The sequence below is a fragment of the Myotis lucifugus genome, unplaced genomic scaffold (genome assembly GCF_000147115.1).
Source record: "Myotis lucifugus unplaced genomic scaffold, Myoluc2.0 scaffold_131, whole genome shotgun sequence".
Taxonomy (NCBI): Eukaryota; Metazoa; Chordata; class Mammalia; order Chiroptera; family Vespertilionidae; genus Myotis; species Myotis lucifugus.
The window spans coordinates 3,015,604-3,027,069 of record NW_005871179.1 but is presented as its reverse complement, the minus strand read 5'-3'; the positions used below and the strand labels follow the sequence as shown (position 1 = coordinate 3,027,069).

At 46.8% G+C, this 11,466-nt stretch overlaps 1 non-coding gene across 1 annotated transcript; it reads left to right on the top strand.

Moving 5' to 3' along the window:
* The first annotated feature begins 221 nt into the window (after window positions 1–221).
* Window positions 222–350, top strand: LOC111827104. The gene has a single exon (XR_002830599.1). It is a non-coding gene; the product is annotated as a small nucleolar RNA SNORA51 (small nucleolar RNA).
* The last annotated feature ends 11,116 nt before the right edge of the window (window positions 351–11,466 follow it).

The window sequence follows — 11,466 nt, the reverse complement described above, 5'->3', positions numbered from 1 at the left end:
AGAAGACATCTATGTGAGAAAGAAACATTGAGAACCCCAATCTACATATGTGCAGTGGATGAAAAGGGGCCACATGCTAACTTGACTGGCTCAGGGAAGGCCTGCATGGCAGCCTTACATACTCAGAGACCTAAAGTAACCACAAAGGATGGTCTGCAATTAAAACTTTTAAGACTAAAAAGCAGTTTATGGTGGGCTATGTCCTAGGTCAGTATCTTCCATGACTGGTGCTTACCACAGGCTGTGTTCTTACACTGATAGTACAGAAATAGGAGGCAGAGTAAACTTACCCCATATACACCTCAGCTCAGGCTCTTTGCCTGGTCTGTATTGTGAATGGGGAGACATTGAGGAAAAAAAAAAAGACTAAAAAGCAGTTTATGGTGGGCTGTTATATCCTATGTCAGTATCTTCCATGACAAAGGTCAATCTTTACCTTCACTGAGCCTGTCTGTTGTCTTTTTGCATCTAGGATAACATATCGGTGGAATGTCAAAGTAATTTTCCTTTATCTGGACCCCCTCAAAGCACAGGCACCACTCTTCAGAGACCATAAATCAGCTCATTGTTATCGAGTGAATTGTTGACTGTTAACTATCTTTCACCCACGTAAATAAAAGATGTGTCTATCATTTTACTTCTTTTCCAATCCCAGAGGTCCCCCACCACCAGCACTTTGCTTTGTCCCACTTCCCGAATCTATCACCAATGGATTTCATGTAACCCACTTACATCTCCCCTTTTGACTGTAATGTATAAAACAAGGTGCAAAACTGACATTCTCCGGAGCATTATCTCAATCATTTGAGATTCTGCTTCCCAGCATTTGTTGACAGTTTGGCTCAAATAAACTCACAAAAATTCTTCACGGGTTTGAATGTTTCTTACCGTAACAGTGCCCTGACCAGAAGTTGAAACTGCAGTGTCGGGGACAGGACGGAGTTCCAACCAACTGAGCAACTGCTGGGGCAAACCTTGGTTCTTTTTAGTGGAGAGCAGTTATTTAGAAATCAAAACCCGGATGCGAGGTGTGCTCATTGCTTTAGAAGTGTTGCTGCTTTCATACACTCTCTGTGGACATTGCTCATAGATAGATGGCTACATGGATAAATAGAATGACAGATTTATATCTAGATAGAGACATATAGAAATAACTGCAGGTTCAATCCAGTACCACAGGAGTCATTCAAATTTTTCCCCTCTTCATGATTTTTGGTAAATGTGAACACTACCACATTTATTCTTTCAAAATGTTTTTATTTCTATCATTAAAGTAAAATATTACCATCAATAACTACCAAAAAGTAAAGGGAATAAAATTGACCATAATCTCAGCATAGCAATACAACTATATCTTACAGATTTAGTTCCAGCCTTTTATTTATGTGTAGATCTCCTTTTTTGAGTTATAAAAAATCATGCTATACACACAATTCAGTACCCTGTTTTCTTCTTCAGTTTTGCAGGGGTAGGCAAAGTACAGCCCACAGACCAAACTGGGCCTACTGCTAATTTTTGTTCATGAACTAAAGTTGGTTTTTAAGTTTTAAATGGTTAAATAAAATCAAAAGAGGAATAATTTTTGGTGACGTGAAAATTACATGAACGTCAAATTTAAGTGTCCATAAATTACATTTCATTGGAACACAGTAATACATATTTATATATATACTAGAGGCCTGGTGCAGGAATTCGTGCATGGGTGGGGTCTCTTGGCCTGGCCAGCGATCGGAGCTGGCTGGGGGTAGGGACAGTGGGAGGTTGTCTGGCTGTGGGAGGTTGGCTGGCTGTGGGAGATTGTCTGTGGGAGTGCACTGACCACCAGGGGGCAGCTCCTGCATTGAGTGTCTGCCCCCTGGTGGTCAGTGCACATCACAGCGACCAGTTGACTGGTTGTTCTGTCAACTGGTTGTAATGGTCACTTATACTTTTATATATATAGATACTAGAGGCCCAGTGCACGAATTCATATACGGGTGGGGTCTGGCCGGCCCAGCCCCAATCGAGGCAGATTGGGGCTGGGCCTGTTGGGAGGAGGAGACGGCGGGAGGTTGGCTGGCCAGCCCACCCCGATTGGGGCTCGATCAGGGCTGGGCCAGCTGGGGAGAGGGGCTGCGGGCAATTGGCCAGTGGGCCCTGTCCCTGATTGGAGTGTGGGGGTCTGATTGGGGGCAGGACCGACTGTGGTGAGGGGCTGTGGGTGGTGGGCCAGCAGGCCCCGCCCCCAAATGGGGTGAGGGGGGCCAATTGGGGGCCATTGGTTTAGGGGAGGGCCCAGGGGGTGTTTGGCCGGCTGGACCTGCCCCTGATCAGAGTGGGGGGGGGGGCGCAGATTGGGGATGGAGTTGGCTGGGAGAAACCGTGGGCCGATCAGGGTGGTGGGGGCCCATTGGGGGTGGGGACGGCCAGGGGGAGGGGCTGCAGGTGGTTGGCCGATTGGACCTGACCCTGATGGGGTGGGGGCGCTGATCTGGGGTGGGGCCGGCCTTGGGGAGGGGCTGCAGGCCAATTGGGGTGGGGCACGCCGATTGGGGTTGGGGCTGGAGGGGGGAAAGACTGTGGGAAGTTGGCCAGCTGGCCCCACCCCCTGATCGGCCGGTTCGCTGGACACAGTGGGTGTCATAGTGACCAGTCATTCTAGTCGTTACAGTGTTCCGGTCGCTGGCTTTTCATATATATAGATTGTCTATGGCTGCTTTTTGCTAAAACAACAAAGTTGAATAGTTATAAAAGAAACTGTATTGCCTGCAAAGCATGACTGCTATTTGGTCATTTACAGGAAAAGTCTGAAATATTATATCTGAATCATGCTATTAAATTGGCTGCTAACTCTGTCCTTTGAAATGTTACGGAAGTGACAACAATAATACTTAGCACATTGTAGGTGCTTAATAAAGGAATTTCCTCCAAATCATTCAGGAAGGGAAGGGGGCTAGGAGGAAAACGAGGAAGAGGGAAAGTGATTTTTAGACATGTCTCTTTTCAGGCATCTGCTGAATTTGTTATTCCCAACCAGTGGAAAAGACGTCTTCTCACTAGTCATTAAGAAGAAAGATGTCTTTCATAAATCTTTCATGGCTGAAATATAGCCTCTTAAGTGTCCTTTTAAAAAGTTATTTGGGGCCAAAATAATCTTGTCACTACCAAATTAGCAATACATCTAATTTTAGCTTAGCTTTGCAGAAGCTTTGGTGAATTTTTTAAATGGTTCTGTAACAAACATGGGAAGATGGTGGGGAGCTGAAGAGCCCTCTCCTTTGTCTCCTCAGCCCTGTGGGCTAAGCAGGGATAAATGCTGAGACACCTACACCTTCTATTTAGATCTCTTTGGCCAAAGAACAGTCATGAGTCTATTATTTTTATGATTTATGTCTGTAGTTTTTGAAAATAGCAGTAAATTATTTTAATAATTCTGTTGAGAGGTGGGGGTCTTCGTAGTCTCCCCTAGAGTCTGAGTGGGCTCATACTATGCCCTGCAAATTACTGTGGAAGCGATGTTGTGATTTCTGAGGCTAGGGAAGGCCATGCACCTTCCACTTGGGTTTGCTCCACAATGGAACTCAACCACCTTGTGGTGAAGAGCCAAGCCATAGGAGCGGCTGTGTATGTGCTCTGAAGGGCAGTTCTGGTTGAGCCCAGCCCTGGCCTGTGGGGATCAGGCTGAAACCAGCAGTCGGACATCCCCCCAGAGGTCCCGGATTGTAAGAGGGCGCAGGCCAGGCTGAGGGACCCCACCAGTGCACAAATCTGTGCACTGGGCCTCTAGTATTCCTATAAATACATCCAAACTGGCATCAACTGCAAAGGTGACCTCACCCTCTTACTTGCATCTTCTGGATTACTCTCTAAAAATGCCATTCCCTTTCATGTTGCATTTACTTGCATTTTCTTCTGCTTTCTTATCTCTTCCTCACTCTACACACCCATATACACTTCTCCAACCTAGTGAAAACTTTCAGTGGACTTCCTTTCCCCAAATCCCTGCTTCTTGAGAGCAGGAGCCACACCTTATGTTTTGCATAGTGGCCCCTCAACATTGTTCTTTCTTCTAATCTTCATTGAGGATCTTTAAGTGCTGGGGATATTGGGGTGAATGAGGCCCGCCCCCATCTATCTTATGATCTGGTGGGAATGACTGACAAGTCAAAGAGGCACGTTAATACAGTTTGCTAAATTTCAGAGCACGGTGCTATGGGGAAGCCAACTTTTCCTGCCCAACCTCTGAGGTAGTCCGTTCCTGTTTTCTTTTCAGAGATCACTGGAAATCAGCATATTAGGTCTTGTGCCTACTTAGCCTCAACCAGCCACGGGTTTGAGTTTTACTGGGGCACTGAAGTGGAAGTCACTGGGAAAGCGACCACTGAAGTCATGCACCATGTCTTCCCCCTGTTCTAATGTTATAATGTGGGTGCCTCTCCAGCAGACTTGTCACTGGGTGAAAACGCCCCGGCAGGCTCCTCCCTTGGAAACCCCTGCCTGCACCACTCTAACGAAAGGATTCGCCCACATTAGCAACCCTGGGGGCATGTCTGCGGGCGAACAGCCTCATCTGCCAATCTGCTCAAGGCCTGGGCCACCCAACAATGAGCACAGCAGGCAGTCGTCTCAAGCTCAGGAGCCCCGGATTTGGAACTCCTAATATTATTCTCAATTTTGCTTTCAGAAGCGGGGAAGAACAATAAGATGAAGCTGTAAGGCTAATTGCATATACTTTATTTCTAACTCCTCAGGATGAAAAGATACTTCTGAAGAAGGGAGGAAGTGGTGTGGGTGGTTTGTGGGGAGCCGGCACGGCCTTGGCATACTCATGCCAGCTCAGCCTGGTTCAGTGACCTTGAGTGGGGGCGATGAAAGGCTTAGAAAAGACAGACAAGAGAATGAAAGCTGGGTCTTGGTGGGACGCTGCCCCTCTGATGGACAGTGCCAACACCCACAAGCAGTGTCTTTATTTTATAGCAGATGCCACGAGGCAAAGTAAGGGCGTGATCAAGATGTTTACAACATTCTCGTGGGTTTCAATCCTACTCAGCTACATGCACCTGAACTCTATCACTCAGGCACGTGGGGCCACGTGTTCAGACCACAGGCTCAAGCTTACAACTATAGCTGATGGCTATAATTGTGCTGGGAAGGCTCTGCCCTCCAAGCTGGGACTTGCACGTGGCCACGAGAGGACTGTGCCCTCTCATTAGTCCGAGGCTTGAACCTGTCCAAAACACTGTAGCCGCACCCCATAGTGGTTGGCAAGGATTAATCCAGCTCCTCTATCATTTACAGAATGATTGGTGTTTAAACACCTACTCTTTTTTTTTAAAATATATTTTATTGATTTTTTACAGAGAGGAAGGGAGAGAGATAGTTAGAAACATCGATCAGCTGCCTCCTGCATATCTCCCACCGGGGATGTGCCCACAACCCAGGTACATGCCCTTGACCGGAATCGAATCTGGGAACTTTCAGTCTGCAGGCCGACGCTCTATCCACTGAGCCAAACCGGTTTCGGCAAAACACCTACTCTTTTAAAATGCAAATAAAATTGCAGAAATTTAAAAATCATTCTTAACTTGTTATGAAGCATTATAGCAAACTAATCAGAATGACACCCTGAGTTAGGGAACGAGAGTTTTGATTATGATTGGGAGGAAGGGAAGAAAATTATGGATTGTGGGAGGGCTTGAAAGAGGCAGCAGGATAGGTAAACTATAAAGATAAATTTGTCACCCAGGCAGCATGGCTCAGCGGTTGAGCATCAACCTATGAACCAGAAGGTCACAGGTTCGATTCCTGGTCAGGGCACATGCCCAGGTTATAGGCTCGATCCCCATTGTGGGGTGTGCAGGAGGAAGCTGATCAATGAGTCTTATTATTGACTAGTGACCCGGTGCACTATTCATGCACATTAAAAAGGAATTAATTAGAGGAAATATTTTAATATTGCTATTTGTTCTTTCTCTATAATAGAAGTGTCAGAGATGAAAGAAAATTAGTAAAATGTATATGAAAAGCTTCCTCCTGTCAGGGTCTGGGGCGTGCCACGGGACCCAGAGTCAAGTCCCTGCCCATCCATGTGTGCCTTGAAATCATGCAAGACCCAGACCCAGCTGGCCCCACCCCCATTGGGCAAGATCCAGACTCGGCCGGCCCCACCCCAGTCAAGCCCCACTGGGTGGGGGGCACAGCCTCAGGTCACCTGGCCCGGTGCCGGGGGGTGCGCCTTGAGGTCTCCTGTCAAGCCCCGCATGGCAGGGGTGTGGCCTCAGGTCCCCCAGCCTGGCACCAGGGTGGGGGGCACAGCCTCAGGGCCCCCAGCCCAACACTGGGGTGGGGGGTGCGCCCTGAGGTCCCTCGTCAAGCCCCGCTGGGCGAGGGGCACGGCCTGAGGTCCCCCATCAAGCCCTGCTGGGCGGGGAGCATGGCCTGAGGTCCCCCAGCCTGGCACCGGGGCGGGGCCGTGGCCTGAAGTCCTCTGCCAAACCTCACCAGGCGGGGGGCGCAGCCTCAGGTCCCCTGCCCCGGCCCAGCGCCACACAGCCTCAGGTCCCTGCTGATTGCTCCTTAAGGCTCCTTATGGTAACTCGGCCTCTGCTGTGGGCACAGCCATCTTGTGTTACGGAATCCCTGCTTCTACTGTGAGCGCAGCCATCTTGTTACAGCGTGATGGTCATTTTGCATATTCCCTCTTTATTAGATAGGATGCTTCTATCTCCCTCTCCCTTCCTCTCTAAAATTAATAAAAAAAGATATATTGAAAAAAAGGATAAATTTGTCTATTTGTGAGTTTTATTTGAATCCTTGCATCAGCTGAAAAGATTGTAATTGGTTTTTAAGAATTTAGCCCAGCCTGGCCAGCGTGCCTCAGTGGCCGGTAAGTCAGGGTTGGATTCCCAGTGTGGGGCGTGCAGGAGGCAGCTGATCAATGATTCTCTCATCATTGTTGTTTCTATCTCTCTCTCCTTCTTCCTTCCTCTCTATAATTAATAAAAATATATTTGTTTAAAAAAATTTAATTGTTGACCTACTTGATAAACAAATCTGCTCCTCAGGGGGGAAAAAAAGACTTTTCCCTCCTCTCAATTCTCATAGTGTTTTAGCTAGCAATACTTTTCCAATGCCTACTACTTGTCAGATCCTTTGCTAGGTTCTAGAGCTTCTCAATCTTTTGCATTTAGCACATTTCAGCTTATATTATGAATGAGTAAAAGTTCATGCATTCATGAATTTAAAAATACCCCACAAGTAGTGCTAGCTTTTCTCCCACTGGATGGGGAGATACCTTTGCAGGGATGGAGTCTTATTTGAACAAAGAAGTTCTTTGAAAATATTCTAAAAGAAAAAAGAAAGAAGGTATTCCAGTATCTTTGTGTGTGTGTGTGTTTTTAAAACCATCACCCTTGCCGAAACCAGTTTGGCTCAGTGGGTAGAGCGTCGGCCTGCAGACTGAAAGGTCCCGGGTTTGATTCCAGTCAAGGGCATGTACCTTGGTTGCGGGCACATCCCCAGTAGGAGATGTGCAGGAGGCAGCTGATCGATGTTTCTCTCTCATCGATGTTTCTAACTCTCTATCTCTCTCCCTTCCTCTCTGTAAAAAATCAATAAAATATATTTTAAAAAAAATAAAATATTTAAAACCATCACCTGAGGACACGTTTATTTATTTTAAAGAGAGAGGGAGAGAGAAACATTGATGTGAGAGGTAAACATCAATCTGTTGTCTCCAGTACAGTCCCCAGAGGATGGAACCCATAACCTGGATATGTACCCTGACCAGGGACTGAACCACAACCTTTTAGTGTACGGGTTGATACTCCAAACAATGCTCCAACCAACTCAGCTACCTGGCCAGAGCTCCAGTCATCTTTGTAGCACTAGTGTCTAGCTAAGTGCCTGGTGTGTAAGAGGTGCTTAATGCATGTTTATTGACTGACTGGAAGAGCTCCCCAGCTCACCACCACAGAGCTGAGAAGGGTGATGAGGCAGACCAGGAGAGGTGTGTTACTGAGTTCCCTCTTCGTGAGGGAACTTGCTGACAGCTTCCAACTGTTAGTGCCTTCAGCTGCTTTGCTTTCTAATAGCCTGGCCAAACATGGGACTTCTCCATCAGGCAATGCTTGCTCCAGAGATTCCCAATGGGTGGGCAGAAATCTTGTCACTGACCTCTTTTCTCAATCCTGCTTCCTCTCCCTTTTCTCATAGGAGTTAGTCCCCATTAATCCTTTTATATTCCCAACTCTATCTCAGCATCTGCTTCGGAATAAACCAAACTAGGCAAGGGGACAGGGAAATGCACTCTGTCTCCAGAGAGGCACTGAAAGTCACATAGCAATGGGTGGTGATGTATAATCCCCTCAGAGTGAAGGTCGCCAATAGTTGGAAAGGCAAATACAAGCATGTCAAACTCGAGGTCCGTGGGCTGCATGCAGCCCACAGTGAATATTTTTGTGGCCCAGCCAATATAACAGTATGTAAGAAATGTTTTAATAAAAATTTTATAACTTCATTTTTACAATGTCCTGTTATACATAACTAGAGGCCTGGTGCAAGGATTTGTGCACATTGAAAGAAAATTAATTAGAAGAAATATTTTAGAGGCCAGGGAGGGACCGTAGGAAGTTGGCTCCAGGGAGTGTCCGGCCTGTCTCGCCCAGTCCCAATCGGCCGGACCCCAGCAGCAAGCTAACCTACCGGTCCGAGCGTCTGCCTCTGGTGGTCAGTGTGCATCATAGCGACTGGTTGAATGGTCGAATGAATGGCCGGACACTTAGCATATTAGGCTTTTATTATATAGAATCTACACTAATAATAGACAAATATGTAAATTGACCGGACCTCCACGACACCACCGCAGCCAATCGGGAGTGAGTATGCAAATTAACCTGACAAAGATGTCGGGCCTGTGGGCAGCGTGCATGTGCACAGGCACCAAGCAGCGGGGGGCAGGGCAGGATGCTTGCGTCGTTGCCATGGCGATGACACAGGTGTTCTGCGCTGCCCCAGCCACTCCAGGCCTCTGGGCAGCATGGGAAGGCGAAAAGGTGGCTCTGGGCCGGAGTGAAGGCAGTACCGGCAGCCAGGGGAAGGAAGGCCCATTCTTTTTTTTTTTTAAATATATTTTATTGATTTTTTACAGAGAGGAAGGGAGAGGGACAGAGAGTCAGAAACATCGATGAGAGAGAAACACCAATTAGTTGCCTCCTACACACCCCCTACTAGGGATGTGCCGGCAACCAAGGTACATGCCCTTGACCGGAATCAAACCTGGGACCCTTCAGTCCCCAGGCTGACGCTCTATCCACTGAGCCAAACTGATCAGGGCGGAAGGCCCATTCTTGCACGAATGTTTGTGCATCGGTCCTCTAGTTATTAATAATGAACTACAACGTTCACCAAAGACTGATTACTATAATCGTGTTGCATTCATTTCCCTTACATGCCTTATGCGAATGCGCACCATTTCTCTCCACTAACATTAGCAGAAGATATTTTAGCAGCCAATTGCCATGTCCTTAGTCTTGTATGACTTGTTTGGTGTGCGCAACAGATTTCGCTTTCGGATAACAAGAAAAATAGGTTTATTTCCATTACGCTTATTAATTTGTGTGGTTATTCAGTGTGTCTGGTAAGTTAATGTTCAAGAAAAAATATTAATTTTTATTAAAATGTTCTATTATTTTATGTTAACGATTACTCATTTATTTCAGCCCTTTGTATTCAGCATGTCTCTATCGAAATAAACCTACATTTCTATGAAAATTGAAGCTTTTGTTTTTTTGTGGCCCACATAAACTTAAACCTTGCTTATTTGGCCCGTGTTAGCCTTTGAGTTTGACATGCTTGGGCTAATATAATATACTACCCTGAATCAATACTCTTTCCCAGTATGCATTAGGATGATACTAGTCAAAATGTGGTTCAAGGACTGATGTCCCTGATCTATGATTAGTACACAAAGTGAAACTAGGCATTTGAAAAGTTTTACACAATAAATAGGCCTGCAACAGATTGGGAACAAAAGCAACCTGGTTTTTCGCCACAGTTTGAGAAACACTGCATTCAGACAGAGTAGCTAATACCTCAGGGAACATGAGTTCATGGGCCAAATATAACCGACATGAGAAAAACAATAAACTAAATTACACACACACACACCACACTTACATATATAAGAGGGAGGCCCAGACCAGCCAAGCAATCGCACCCCATGTCTGTCACCTGCAGAGGGAGGCAACCAGTGGCAGGGGTCGGGGGAGGCAGAGCCGCACAGATGGCAAGCAGTGGCAGCAGTGGGGGCGGGGCCAGCTGCTGGCAGCCTGCGGTTGGGGGGTGGGAGGGAGAAGAAAGCCCCGATAGGCCCTGATCACCGGCCAGGCCTAGGGACCCTACCCAAGGGGTCCCGGATTGCGAGGGGGCACAGGCCGGGCTGAGGGATGCCCCCAACCCCCTGCACAACATTTCATGCACTGAGCCTCTAGTATTAACCATATGAGATGATGAGAAATCACTTAAAGAAAAAGCCATGAAGAAATATTAGACTTGAAAAGGTAATAGTTTCAGTGCACGGGACAACTCCCACCCAGCTGAGCCACACTGGCCAGGGCTAAGTTATCTATTTCTGTGTAACAAATTACCCCACAAAATAATGGCTTAAAACAAAAAAACATTCATTACTTCTCAAGATCTCTGAGGGTCAGGAGGAATTTGGGAGCATCTAGCTGGTTGATTCTAGCTTGGGGTTTCTCATGAGATTTCAGTCAAGCTGTTAGCTGGGGCTGCAGTCAGCTGAAGGCTTGTCTAGGGCTGGAATATGCACTTCAAGATGCCTCACTCACCTGGCTGTTGGCAGAAAGCCTCCGTTCATCTCGACAGGGCTGTCTGAGTGTCTCCCAGAACAACTGATCCAAGACAGAGGAAGAACAAGCAGGAAGCTGCAGTGCCTTTTTATCCCCAAGACTCTGAAATCACACACTATCATTTCTGCTATATAATTGATTTGAGAGGAAGGGAGAGGGAGAGAGAGAGAAACATCAATGGTGAGGGAGAGTCATTGATCGGCTGCCTCCTGCACGCCCCCTACTGGGGATGGAGCCCATAACCCAGGCATGTGCCCTTGACTAGAATCAAACCTGGGACCCTTCAGTTCACAGGTTGGTGCTCTAGCTACTGAGCCAAACCAGCGAGAGCCATTTCTGCTTTATTCTATTCTTAAAAGTAAGTCACCAAGTCCAACTCACAATCATTAGGATCAACCTCTTGAAGGGAGCAGGGTCAAAGAATATGTAGGCATTTAACCCCCCAAAACTGTCCATGGTCTTCTCTTTGCCCTCCAGTTTCAATAGGGACAATGAAGTTATCACTTTTCCTATCTGATGACTGTTGCTCTATTTGAGATTTTGATCTCCTCCCTGAATTTATAAAAACTCAGCCATATTAATTATTCCTCCTTTATATTCAGTATCTGTTTCTCATCTC